Genomic DNA, 15,681 nt, shown 5'->3' with positions numbered 1-15,681 from the left:
TGCGTTTATTTTTAGATAGAAATATTTTATAATATAACTTTATAAAATAACCTACATTATGAAAAAAAATATTTTCATTGAAATATCGATTCCTTTTTATTCAGTTTTTCTAATAAATAAATTTAAAAACTAAAAAAGAAATTTTCCGAGCACTTAACGTAAATATTTACAGTATTTCATATGTCGACTGTCTTTGATTAGAACACTACTTCTTTTTTACTTCAATCCTATACGATCTTTTAAATTTACAGTATGAGACATATCCTTTGTTTTCGCTATGTTTGTAATTGACTTTTCATCACCGAAATTTGATACTATAAGTTTCATTGAATTCATTTGAAATTTCTTTACGATTTAGGTTATGTGATTCCTCAAAGAACTGAACGAATTCGTATTAAATTCAAAGAAATTTATCAAGAATAACGGCAGACAATAAATGAATATTCCCCAATTATTAAAGGTAAATAATAATTAACAATAAATCAATTGATACAAAAGCGCAGACGATATTTTAAATTTTAATGTTTCCAGGTTTAACTGTTACTTTAATTAAATACAGTCAAAAGACAGAGAAAAGAAAGAAATTAAAAGATAGAAAAAAATCCCCTTTTTTTAGATAATTCTTTCGCAAACTTAGGTCAATATCTTTCAAAATTTAAAATCGTTCCGAAAGGATTGTTGATTATTCGTTACGTTCCACGATCATGCGTAATAAGCGCAGCCATTACTGCCTTGTTTCCTTTCCATTTCATATGGATCTGAGCATGCGCTGTGAACTGCATTGTGGGACACCCGAAAAACGAAACATCTGTCCAAGACGGGAGAAAAAGAAAACAGAAAACTTTTTCGCGCCTCGCGTTAAATGTCAGCTGCTCGATGTCGGCTGGATAATATTTGCATCTAGATAAAGTCAACGTTCGTAGACACGAAATAAAATGTTTTTATTGGAATAAATTTATTTTTAGTGCTTCGTGACGGAACATACGAATAAAGAAATATCAAGTAAGTTTTGAAATTTATGTTATTATAATTTTGTTCATTTTCTTAATATTTATTCTGAGAATTTTAAATATGTTTTTTTTCTTTTTTCAATTTTATGTTGTCGTTCTAGAAGAACAATTTTCAGTGAATGCTTCTTTTTATTTTAATGTAAGTCAAATCTTACCAGATGTGAAAAGGACTCTCAGCTTTGTAATAAGCTATATATATTATTTATTTTAGCTATTAAAATAAAATAATTTAATTAATTGGTATACTTTAAGAGAATGAAAACAACTACGAAGTATTTTTGATGCAAGAAATTAATTATTTAAGATTCTTAAGGAAATTTCCAGAAATAAATATTCATATAATGGCAACATCAAGATATATATATGTATATATCATCAGATAAGGAGAGCAATTTAAAACTTCAACAATATACGATGATGGTAATTTCTAAAATTCTTTTCAATATTCTTAAATTTACTTCATTTTTTTTGTTTATTTTTCCAGGGAATATGTTTAATAATTCCAAAGTAAAATCATTTATTTATTTAAACCAATCTTTTTACCAAATGTTTCTTCAACATTTATTCGTAAAGAAAATAACTAAAGCCTTGGAATTTTTAAAATACTTTTGACAGGATTTCAGATAACGTTGGCGTTATATTTATTTTTATATATGAAATAACCTTTTTCTAGAAAATTTATCAAGCACTTTGCGAATGTCTTAACATTCATTTAGCCGGAAAATAATTCATTAGGAAAATAAAAATATTGTTTCTAATGTGAAAGCAGTATTCGCTTTCAATCGGTCATAGATTGAAATAGATAAATGATAAAAAATGTAGCGATTCAGTTAAGAAAGTATACTATCCTTTATCTTATTTATGCATATATATATATATATATATATATATATATATATATATATATATATATATATATATATATATATATATATATATATATATATATATATATATATATATATATATATATATATATATATATATATATATATTAGTCTTGTACTTATACATTTATATTTATTAGCTTATTTATTTCTAAGTTGGTTTATTTTGTTATTTATTTCAAAGTAAATTTAAAATTAAGGAATAATTTTTTTTTATAAAAAAAATTAGAGCTTTTGAATACTTAATCCTTGAGGGGAAAATTAAACTGTAACAATAAAAGTAAGAATTTTGGACAGAATATAATTTATCACACCTTTCTTGTTATTCTATATAATGTTTATAAGTGAAAATTTTTTAGTAAACAACTGTCCATTTATTTGAAAAAATACATTTTAATTCCACAAATTCATTCTTTATCAATTTGTATAAGTGTTCTTGAGGTTAATTTTGATATTAATTGATACATTCATTCTGATATAGATAAAAAAAATAGAAAAATTGTAAATTTGACTGAGTTTCGATTACAGATTAGAAAATAAAAAAAAGTATAACGTTTTTTACTCTGAAGATGTTTCGACATATTATATTTGCATCTCTAATTTTTAAATATATATTAAATAGTATTATTAATGGAAAGATTCAAGAAAAGGTACAAAAAATAAAAAATGTGCACTACGATTGCACAGCTTTTTTTTTAGATAAATTTTTGGTAATTTTTCTAGTATTATTTTCGGCGGCTATTTAGAAAGTTTGAATTATTTTTAATTATTCAAAAAGACTAAATTATTTCTTAATGATAAAAAATTAAAAATGTCAACATTCTGGCATTTGCTTTAGCAAAATAAAAATTAGAGCTTCAAATCCTAGTTTCGGAATTCGATTGGATTTCAAACGTAAAAATATTAAATACAATGAGATTTCTCTTAATACAAGATTCTTAAATGCATTTATTAAAGGATCTTAAAAATTAAATAATCAAAATAAAAAAAAATATTTTTTAGAAATTTTTTGCAATTTTTTATGAAATATTTTCATTTTTAATACAAACATCTCAAGATTTGAATTCGTTTTATCATCTGGAAATACATTGTTTTTTTAACGAGATAAGAATCTCAACTTTGTGTATTTACCAAAATGGCTAATTTAATTGAAGAGGGAAGGTTCTTAAAATTAGTTTTCGTTAAGCAATCTCTGCTACAAAAATATTTGAATTGTTGCAAAATATTTAAAAACATTTTAGTCAAAAAGTCGTCTTTAAAGGAGTGTGAAAATTAAAAGAGCATTTGAGTTTTGTAAAATGTTTAAAGGAGATTGACATTTCGGCATCTACTTTGTATAGTTATTAATATGTCAATCAAAATTAAAGCTTAATACTTATCTCTAATAATTAAAGAAATTTCTATAACGAAAACGATCTGAAGTTTAGCGAAATAAATCATGGATTTTCCACCACGATAATATCTCTTCTCTTAATGCCATTTTCATTGGTGATTTTTGATATGAAATTTAATTCAGTTAATGCGTTTCTATTCTCTAAGTATAGCAGAGTGTGATTTTTTCTTATCTTTACGGTTGAAACTACTTTTTTTGCAGTCACTGTTTTTAGTCTGTTGATGCAACAAAGTAAAATTTTCCAACGAATTCTGATTTCCGCAATTTGAAAACTAAGAAGGAAAGTTACATTCTTGCGGTAGATATCCAGCAATTTCAAAACAGACTATTCAAACAGCTACAGTTTCAGTGACTTTATCATATCGTGGAACTTAACTATATAAAGAAGGTTTATATGCACTGAAAAAGCAGAACATATGTAAGGCTATTAAAATAACAAGGCTCTAAGTTTTTTATTAGAGCTTGTATTACAAGTTTTGTATTAGAAATTCTGCTGAATTTAAATAAAATTAATATTCTAAGTGAACCAGCTAGTTGCCGAAAAAGCTGATAATGAATATTTAAAATTTAATAAACCAACAGGAGCATTTTCCAGCTACTTTCTTATATATTTACACAATATGGTGGCTTTTAAATTTAGATTTGTAGTATTACGAAAACAATTCACTACACATTTTAGTCATTTCTCTATTCTTAATTGGATTTTCTATTAACATAAGATTTTGTACGATATCTCATTCGATGTTGTTCTAAATGACGATCAATATCGTAAAGATATCGTAGCAATGTTAATGGATATCTTGTATTAATAGGATTGGATTTTCTGAATTCTTCTTAGAAAATGAAATATGTCTCCAATTTTGGTTTTAAAACAGCATTCGAAAGTGCAAAATTTTTTGAACCATCATGCTTATATGCAAATGGACAGAGAAATAATCCGAATGTTTATCAGAAAACGATTTTAGTCTAAAATTAGGCACACACCTATGCTTTGGTATGAAGATCACTAGTTCACTCATTAAACTTGTTGCATCTTCGAATTACTGTCTTTATATATTTATGTAATACATAATATTCGTTAGAAGTGAAACTTATTAATGGATTTCGTTCCAAATTTGATAGTGTCATAAAGATATAGGTGGAATTTTATGTATATAATCTTTATTTTTTGAATTATCTGTCCGGATTTATGGATGGATTTTATCAAACGTTTGATAAAATCTAATATTTGGTATAAAAATCAAACGTTTGATAAAATCTAATATTTGGTATAATATCGGCACACAAATTTTTATGCGTATAATATAATCAGATAATATCTACTATTTAGTGTCAAGTCTGCACATCAGATGTTATCCATCTAGTATCAAACGTTTGATAAAATCTAATATTTGGTATAAAATCTGCACCCAGATTTTTATGCGTATAATATAATCAGATAATATCTACTATTTAGTGTCAAGTCTGCACATCAGATGTTATCCATCTAGTATCAAACGTTTGATAAAATCTAATATTTGGCATAAAATCTGCACCCAGATTTTTATGCGTATAATATAATCAGATAATATCTACTATTTAGTGTCAAGTCTGCACACCAGATGTTATCCATCTAGTATTAAATGTTTGATAATATCTATTATTTGGTTTTGAATCAGCACACTAAATTTTATCCGTCTAATATCAAGATTTTGACAATATCTACAATTTGGTATTGTTATCAAATTTTGCAGCCTAACTTACGCTTTTGAGTAAACTTTTTTATATATCTGCAGACATAACTATTCCCAAAAAGCTTCATTTGGATTAAGGCAGATTTAAAATGAGAATATTTATCAAAATATTTGACAGGCTTTATCAAAAAGATTGACCAGATTTTCAAAGACTAGCTGTCTTTGGCTACCAGCTTGTTTGCTCAGATTATTGATTTTTTTAGGCTTGTAAATGTTTAATGTTGATTGCATATTATCAACAATATTCAACTTGTTGCTTGATAAGGCCGAAAACATGAATTTAATTAAATAAATCAAAACAAACTACAGATTTATATACATTGAAGTAAAAATGGGAGTGAATTCGGAATTCATGTCCAAAGAAGAATATTTTTTAATCTCTAATTTAACTTTGGCAAAAGCATGCACACAATTAAATTTAGCTTGACTACTGTTTCTTGATCCCTTTTGTGCCTTTTTTCTTCTGAGTAAATAGAACTTTTGGTGAATCTTATCCGGAGTATTTCTAATAATATTTCGCAGCTCTATTAATCAGCAAAACGTTGAATTGAAACGTTGAACGTTGAAACGTTACAAACGCAGTTGTAAAAGCATTCAATGAAGCAGTCTGAAACATTAGTAATTTGGGTTTTACTGTTGCCATTCGACGATACGTAATAAGATCGAGATCTAATTAATGCAACAGAGGCATTGTAAAATTGCTGACATCGACAAGTTCCCACACTCCGAGTGAAGGGATAAAAAGTTGTCAAGCTGAGCGAATTCTTCTTAAAAGGTATCTAGATTTCCCTTTCCTAAATCGACATTTGTAAAGAAATCCATATCAGGACCGCATAGTATAAATAACTTGGGGAAAATAATTTTTGTCTCTTTTACGCTCTTCTGCTCTTGTATCGCTTGTGCGTATATATATATATATATATATATATATATATATATATATATATATATATATATATATATATATATATATATATATATGTATGTATGTATGTATGTATGTATGTATTAGCAATTGCGTGGCCGAAAGAAGAAACTTTTGAAATTATAAAACTTTATTTCACTATGGGAGGCATATTATGTACAAGGAAAAAGCGACGAGATACGTCAGTCTACACCGCGACACCAGAGCAGAAGGGAGCGAAATTTTTCCCTTCAGTGGTTTTTATGATGATGCTTTGACACGTGTAGTCCTACAAAAGGAAAATTTGTAAAAATTTAGGATTTTTATCTCTTTACTCGGAGCATGAGAAAATGCTGAAGTGAGCAGTTTTATAGAGCACGCGTTTAATTAAATAAATAAAAAGTAGGAATTGTATCAGGAAATAAACGACCATTTTAGAATGAAGTTAATATGGGCTAAATTAAGATAAAAATTAAAAAATAAATAAATAGAATTTAAATTAGATTAAGATATATCATTACACATATATATTTCAAAAATCAATATTTCGATATATATATTTCAAATTATATATATTTGCAAACATCAGTTTATCAAATCTTTCTTCAATCAGTTTGGCATTATTTTGTTGCAAAAATTCGTTACATTTTTCGTTTTAAAAAGACTTTGTTGCATTGATATTTACATTTTCGTGTCATTAACACAATAATTGTACAATCCACTTATGTAGCAAACAAATGCATCATGAATTACTTTATTTTGATGTCATAATTATCTCTTGTACGACAAGCTGAAATATAGGATCATTACTAAAGCAATAACAAAAGTGAAAGGCAACTGGTTGAAAGAATTTGATACATGTAATTAAGATGGCGGATGATATTGCTCAAAATACTACACTAGACTACAAGATACAACAAAATGACTACTAGGCATGAATTTCTGTCTGAGGTCACGTACTTATTCCAACCACAAAGAATTTTCTCAGAATTCGGACCCAAGGGAAAGAATTCCGATTTTCGACTAAAAAAAAAGTAAAGAAACATAAAAGCCGAAAAAAAGAAAAATGAACTCCAGATTTGTTTATTTTTGAAGCGTCTCGCAAAGTATTTTTTTCCTGCAGTTATTGTATCAATTAAATAAAATTCAAGTAAGATACTGTACTGTTATTAATTATTAACTATCTAATCTTTTATAACAAATTAGATTTGTTTAGAATGTTTGATAATAAATTATATGAAACGTGATTTTATAGTGAAATTATAGTTGACATTTTTTTTCTCCTTAAAATAACTGATTATCGGGACTTCATGATCGTTAATAATCGTCATAAAATATTAAAAATACAAATAAAAGAATTATTTTTTTATTTCAAGATTTTTTTTAATGAAAACCAAATACTTATAACTGTAAAATGTATTATTCTGTTGAATGTTTTTTAAATTATGTATGGCAATTTCGCATATGAGAATTAAACATATTTGCCGAATCATAATCATATTATAATCAGTTTTTATTTAATTAATTGCAGGTATAAAGAAAGTTATTTATTTATTTACTTTAAACATTTTAATTTTTATTTATTAAATATTTCGTAATTTTTATGATTTAAAATTTGAAGCAACCGATTATATTTGTTTACTTAAAAAAGACTCGGGAGTCATTTTTAGCTTCATAATTCGAATACAAAAATATGCAACCATTCTTTTCCAAAAAAGTTAGTTACTTTAAAGGAGTTAATATCTTTCTTTCTTCCCTTTTTTTATATAATTTTCAATTTTCTTTAAAATGATTTTATAAATTTTATCTCAGCATAAAATGCTGACATTTCGAAAAATTTCTCTCTGCTTATATAAGATTATATTTCTTTACAAATTTGAGCCAAGAAAGCGTGCTTTTTAATCAATTTTTAAATGCCTTTAAAAAATTAAAATAAAAAAAAACTTTTTTAAAGTTTTATTGCTAAAATTATAATTTACATAAAGCCTAGCATCAATCTGCAATATTTGATTTTTTATAACATTACTTTTTACTTTCTTCTATAAGAAGTAATGCGAAAATATTGTAATTGTTAAAAAATTCGAACTCGATATCTTGACGAATCTCTACGTTTTAGACCTCCCTGAGTTCGAAAAATACTCACTGCATTATGTCTGTCTGTCTATCTTTCTGTCTATCTATGAAAAAGATAATTGAAAAATACTTTGAGCTAGGCGGATGAAATTTGGCATATGACCTTTACACCTATTTTGTTAATTTCTGTCCAATTTTGAGTGAAATAACATTCAGAGGAAGTTTATCTGTCCAGCTGTCTGAACATAAATTAACACGATAACTACAAAACGAAGAGAGCTAGATGGATAAACTTTAGTGCACAGCTTTAAATATGAAGTGTAGATGCTATCGAATTTTGAACCAAATCAATCAAAGAGTTGATCATACTTTCACAAGCATACACAAAAAAAATGTAATGACTTGATATCAGTTTTTGCATATGATTACAATTATAGATGTGTGTCAAATTTTGGTTTCTATCGATTGAAATAAACGCATCTAAAATACAAAGGGGGGTTTCTGATTTTTTTAAAAACGCCAAAACTTTCCCTTTTTTTTTAAGGGTTCTTGTGCCAAATTTCAGCAAAATCGTATAAGAACTGTAGATTCATATTTAAAAAAAAAACATGCTGTTAAAAGTTGATCTTTCAATATATAGATTTTTTTGTATTATTTTCTAATATTTCTAAATTAAATTTAAATTATATTATTTATTTTATTAGATTTCTTTATTTTATGTTTGTTTATTTATTTTTTAAGATTCACTTATTTTTTTTATTGCAATATACAACCATGTTTCCAACTAAATTTAATTAGCAACAAGCTGATTATTTTAGAAAACGATAATTATAAAGCAGAAGAAATTAACAAAAATAAAATATTAAATCATAATTTATTTTTAATCGTTAGAGTTTTTTTTCAACTAAATGTTTTTAAATCATTGAAAGCTGTTGCTATTTCAATAAATTCATGAAGAAAAATTTTTTGAAATCTATTACAATGATTTCTAGTAGATGATTAAAATAATTTATGAAATCTCAAAAATTAAAGAAATTTACAGATGATTATTGGATTTAAGAAGCGTGTTTTCACATTATAAGAATATTTACCAACAAAAATCTAAAATCATTATTTTACAGAGATAATAATTTTCCCATGTTATCTTTTCTTTCTTTCGAAAAGATGCTTCTTTTTTTTCTTTTTAATTTTTATCGCTTCACGATACTGCTTATCTGCGAAATGCAAATTCGAAATTAAGCCATTTTAAATCGTCTGCGTTCTATTGCAGGAAGTATTGTTTCAAAAGAATGAGCTAGGCTTGAATCATTTCGCTTCGAATGATTGCCGAAATCACGGTCTTACATGGATTACGTCAGGAATAGGAATGAAACAGGATTTCCTCACTTTATGCAAAGCGGAAAAACAATCTTTTAAACTATTCGAACTTTTAAATCGTGTTCGAAAGAGCACGCAGAATTCAAAGCCTGTTAGTATAAAACTTTACATTTTTGTGACATAAATTCTAATCTTGGTAAATATTTTTATACATGGCTCCAAACAATTAGTGGATATTATGCTTTTGATTATAAAATGTTTTGATGACTGATATTTGATCTATAGATGCTTTAAGATCTAAAAAAAAGGAAAAGAACTATTAATAAGGAGTAATTAAATTTCATTAACGAAATTTGTCGGTAAATAAATCAGCGGGAGTGGTCTAACTAAAACTTTCTCGTATACGTTCTAAAAAAGATGTTACGCCGAAGAATATCTTGCTTAACATTGGCGTATAATATGAACCTTTGGCGTGAATTTAGCATTTTTACTGGAACTATTTTGTCATTTTTGGCGATTATTCCCTGGCATGCGGTTAATAGTACTCGAAAATCGAATTTGTGTTTCAGATGCATTTTTCCAAACCGACTCAAACAAAAATTTGATATAAAAGTTTACTTGTACTCACAAAATCGCATCCCAAATTTGATATATTTAAGTCACTGAGTCTTTCAGTTATCGTGTTTTCTTATGAGTTTGTAGTGAATAGCTTATAAGCCAGTTAACAGCTACGCTACTCGAGCAATTGCTTTTGTATCGTGGTCATGTCACTGGACTGCGAACCACAAGGTCCCAGGTTCTATCCTCGCTCATCACAATTCGTCACAATTTATTGCGGTTTCAAAAAGAAAAGACCAACAGAAGGAGAATCTCTTGTTGGATTTGCTTGAAAATTTGATAGGTGTCTAGACTATAGATGTTAATTCCGTGTATGGAAATTTATACATCAAGCTCTCTTCGTTTTGTAGTTATCGAGTTAAATTATATTCGAACAGTAGGACAGACAGACATCGTCTGATGGGATTTTGCTCAATGTTTGATAGATCTAAAAATTTTATATAAAAATCATATACAGTAGACTCCCGATTATCCGCGGGCGGTTTATCCGCGCCTGTCGCACTAAGTATTTTTTGTTTGTTTGTTTGTTTTCAAGCAAAGAGAAAATGCTTCCAAAGCAAGAAGCAAACACAAATGACTGATTTCTTCAAAAAGGTGTAGTTTTACAGTTATGCTTTTGTAATACATAATACATTACAGTATTAAAACAGTACATATGTATTCATTTTTCTGTGTATCCTTGACGCCTCTCGTAAGTACAAAGCACTTTTCTGTTGCACATTTTAGGTTCGTTTTGAGTGATATACTAAAATATTAAGCGTTAGTTACACATTTCCTGCTGTTTATTTTACGTTTTATTGCACATAAAACGATTTTTCAAAGTTGGAATGACTGTTTTCTGTTTTGCAATACTCGTTTTTAGCTTTTTTCGGATTATCCGCGATTTTTGTTATCCGCGGCGGCCGCGCCACCCAATTCCGCGGATAATCGGGAGTGTACTGTACCAAATTTCATCTGGTTAGATCAAAGCGTTTTTTAGCTATTTTTATCTATTACAGACAGACGGACATTTTCCAAAAATGTTTTTTCGACCGCAGGGAGGTCTGAATCGTGGAGATCCGTCAAAATCTCGAGTTTGAATTTTTTGACGATTACTATACTTTTTCTACTAACATATAAGAGAAAGTAAAAATGTACAACTCGTGCATATTATACAAACGAACAGAAAATGTTATTTCTCGGATTTAAATTTAATTGTAATTAATATTCAGGTTCAAAATAATCATGCTGAATTATAGAGTACTTCCAAATGAAGAATAAGTTGTGATAAGGCCAGTTTTTTTTTAATGATTTAAAAAAAAACTGCATTTATGGTATTAGCATAATATTTTAAATGCTTAGTTCAAAGTATTTAAAAAATTGGAACAAATTATTGTATAGATTTATCTTGTGGAATTAAAAGATGATTTTTTTATGATATAGAGCTAAAGTTCTTATTTTACTTTCACATTGGGTTATTATTTTTTTAAGTATTGGTTCAAATGAGCTGAATTGCAGATATTCTAATTTGATACACACCTGTTGAATCAAAGCAACAATACATTTTTTAAATAACAAGCGTCATTTAATTAAATAGGGTTAAAAATTGATATTTAAATATTCAAGTGCTCAATGTAATAGTTTATTTATTAATTTCATTGTGCATAATTTTATAAAGGCAAATTTTCTTTAATACAATTATTCAGATAAAATTCTGAGGGAGACGCTACAGAAAATTCATTCTTGTAGTTATTTTAACAAATATAAAGTGGAAGCTCCAGATGAAACCGAGTCAAATGTATCAGAAGTAAAGGAGAAAGTAGACATTTGGCGGGAAGTGTTCTCCTGGTGAACACACAGTAGTGCATTCTCCTCAGTTTGCCTACTGCTGAATTATTACTACCGATGATAAGTAACTTTTCTTCCTAGAATATTCAAACACGTTCTTGTGAATATAGAATTGGGAGTTAGAACGACATTTTTAATGGTTTTAGAAATTAACTATTAGACCACGATAACATCTGACATCCTGTATAAAGATATTAATTCCAGACGGAGTGACTGCCGTTTAATACAAATACTCTTTAAGACAAAAAGATCTCTGTCAGTTTTTCAAAGTTAAGAGGCTGAATAAATAAATAGTTTAGCTATCTTAACGTCCCGTTTTGAAGCAACACTAGGACTAATTTGATACGGGAGGACATTTGGTCCCGACGGATTTAACGTGCACCATACCCACTTACAGGACGGTTCTTCGGTGGAATTGGACTTAGAACTGGATATCCTCCGGTTCCGAAGTCGAGAACTTACCACCAAACCACCACGCAATAAACGAATAGCATAATCCCCCCCCCCCCAAAAAAAAATAATGCAAATTAATCAAAGTACTATCTCGTATAAAAATATCAAGTATTTTGGTATTTTTTACTGTATTTCCCGAATATACTATCTCATATCAATGATTCTTTTAAAGCTAACTAAAATTATTTAAAAAAATCCTTCTTAACTATGCCAGTTTTATTTAAATATAATTTCTTTTCTAATTTAAATAAATTTTTAAAAGATTTACTGTCGTTTAACATTAGTAATAGTACTTCTAAATGTTTGTAGAAATTTGCTTTTCTTTCTAATTGCTTTTGCCTTTAATTTAATTTTAACATTGCTTTTGTCAATGCAAAAAATTAAAATAAAAAAAAATCATTGATTTGGAGCATTAATTCTTTGGCTTTTATTTCATTTTATATATACCTTTAAATTGCACGTACAGTAATTTGAAATAGATTTCATCCAATTCATATTTTTCTGCCATTTCAAATAATCCGATGTATTTTTAAATAAATGTATTCCATATTGATACTGTAATAACCAGGAAAATCACTATCTCCCACGAACAAGCTGGTCGCCAAAGGTTACTAGTACAATATGTTGTGTAAATATACAAATAATAATAAAAAAATTAAAACATATGTAATTGAAGAGCATTTATTTAAAAAAAATTTGAAAGTTAAAGTGAAATTTTCAATTTTTGTTTAGCCCTCTCGAATGAGTAATACTAGGATACTTTGGTTGTCGAAGCTTTTTCACTGTATATTTCTATAATATTTAAATTCTCATTCTTAAAAGATGTGAAGAGTTATTAAATTGATTGGTGATGAATTTGTATTTTGACCGCGAATAACTTTGTTTCAGAAGATAAGGGGTCTGAGGACTCTCAATATTTACATGTAAAATAAAAAATAAAAAACCTATTCTTTTTCCAATCCAATTAATTTATAAATGAACCATAATAAAATTGAAATTTTAGCCATAGAATATGCATATGCAATTACATTATTTCTCGTGTTTTGATATAATTTCCAAGAAAAAAAAAACCCGGAAAAGTAATAAAGAAATATAAATTGGAATTTTTTTTAAAAAAAATCTTAAAAACCAGTATTTTACTGCGCGCAGGATTCTAAATTTAAAAATTGGTCAACATTTATGAAATTAATATCAACTTGCAGAAAAATGTTCAGTCTTGAAGTTATACATACTTTTTATAAAACTTTTTGTAAAGAAATATTTTTTTAAAATACAATTATTAAAAAAAATTGAAATTTTAAGAAAAAAAATCTAATAAAAATTTACTTAAAGATTTTTCTGTAAAATTTTTTGTCTAAAAATAGATGTAAAAATCTTAAAAGAGCTTATTTTGAGCAAGTATGTGAAATATTGGATTAAAGATTATGTAGTTTTCGAGAAATTCTGCGTACTGTCATTTTTTTTGAGAAAAAAATGACGTTAAAGCAAAAAATAATAAAAAGAAATTTGAATAAAGTAATGCAAATTTAAAAATTTCTGAAATATAGACACTGCCTTTAATTAGCTTAAACTGTTCCTTTCCTTTTCATATTTTAAGTTTCTTGTCTTTATGTGCACCAAAGAATGCTGCGGTTATATGTCTTTTGATATTCTGGTAGAGGAAGTTTTTGTTTACATTCAGTAGGTGTTGTTTTAGTTTTGTTTTTTCGATAACTCTGGAAGTTATAATAGTATAACTAAAATTTTCATACCAAAATATTCAGAAAAGATGGGACTCTAACATATGTTTTTTTTTTCAAAAATAAATAAATAAATAAAATTAAATAAATAAATAAAAAATTTGAAGTTTAAGACCTCTGAAACTTCTTAAGAAAAGTTACTAAGACTCTTTTTTTGAATAATGTACGCATTCTTATTTATTTATTTATTCATTGTTATTTAAGCTATGATACCCATCAGTTTAACCCGGTGACTGCTTAACCGTGATTTTGCGGATCCGGTTTTTTTACTCATTTCGTAAGATTATATCTCGTTTACGCACAATTTAACTAATAATAATTCTCTGTATACAATATACTAATCAGTTCCCGATCAATGATGTTGATAGTCACACATCAAAGCTTTTTGCATTTCAGAATTCATTGGGTATGTTTTACAAAAGCATTTTTCTTTTGTGCAATTCTTGCATTTAGAAATGATATATACTTGGCGAGATGGGATGAAAAGACCTGCATGCAGTGATTGGACATTTATGATTTACAGCAGTGGTTCTCAAAAATTTTTCTCCTGTATTCCATGATTCGTCTTTTTATTTTCTCGTATATGTAGTATAGAAGAAGTATTGTAATAGGCAAAAAATTCGAACTCGAGATTTTGACGAATTTCCACGTTGTAGACTACCCTGAATTCGAAAAACACATTTTTGGTAAATGTCTATCCGTCTTTTTATGAGCCAAAGATAACTAAAAAAATTCTTTGAGCTAGATAGATGAAATTTTGTATACGGTTTTTACATCAAATTTGCTAATTTCTATCAAATTTTGAGTAAAATCTAAGTACAATAAAAGTACAGAGGAAATTCGTCTGTTCTTCTGTTCGAATATAAGTTAGTAAGATAAGTCAGCCATCCAACTCTCCTACCCGCCACGAAGGCACACGGATTTAAACCATAAAAACTGAATGAACGGACCGCCGCAACAGCAACATTAGCGGGAACTGTGGTTGAGTCCTAAGGGTCGTCACCGGCCACGGTACAACCCTCCCCGAAGGAAGTACGTCCCATCATCGATGGGAGGAGTTAGATCCTCTACCTATTAGTGTATCCTCCAGGGTGGCGAGATCCAACCACCATGCCGGAAGCATCTCATCCTCATTTCGAGGTGCCCCCCGGGGGGAGGGAAATTACTAAGATAAGATAGATGAATAAAATTTGGTACAGAAATCTAACATTTAAACTGTAGATAATTACTAAAAGAGACTAGACAGATAAAATTTGGTACAAAGATTTAAAATCAATATTGCAGACATATGGCGCATTTTGAGCCAAATCGAACTTTGGGATGACTCTCTGCTCTTTCAAAAACATGTAAATGCGATAATTGAAAAACAATGATTTAAATATATTAAATTTGGTATGGGATTTTGTGACTACAAGTGCAGTTTTGTGTCAAAGTTTTATTTCAGTCGGTTGGAAAAAACGTGCCTAAAACACGAATTCGATTTTCGGATACTATGAATGGCATGCCGGAGATTAATCGCCAAATAACTCGCCAAAGATGTTGGCAATGCGGTAAAAGTATTTCATTCAACTTCTTCATTCAATTAGAAGAATGAAACTTGATATGAGGACTAAACACCAAATTTTTGTTTTTCTCTCAAAATTTGGACGAAATTAGACTAAATAATGATCGTATTTTCACGTACTGCTTGTAAAAACAACAGATAAAAAAATATGAGGACTTGATAA

General features: G+C 27.8%; 1 protein-coding gene across 1 annotated transcript in view; it reads left to right on the top strand.

Moving 5' to 3' along the window:
* The first annotated feature begins 829 nt into the window (after positions 1–829).
* The window catches only part of LOC129957443 (uncharacterized), a 74,216-nt gene continuing 59,364 nt past the window's right edge, over positions 830–15,681 (top strand). Inside the window, exon 1 of the mRNA XM_056069761.1 lies at positions 830–1,002. The gene's annotated coding sequence lies outside the window, so the exon portion shown is untranslated. The remainder of the gene's footprint in view (positions 1,003–15,681) is intronic.

Source organism: Argiope bruennichi, chromosome 11 (genome assembly GCF_947563725.1).
Source record: "Argiope bruennichi chromosome 11, qqArgBrue1.1, whole genome shotgun sequence".
Taxonomy (NCBI): Eukaryota; Metazoa; Arthropoda; class Arachnida; order Araneae; family Araneidae; genus Argiope; species Argiope bruennichi.
The sequence above is the reverse complement of the archived record's forward strand: the minus strand, read 5'-3'. Positions and strand labels throughout refer to the sequence as shown.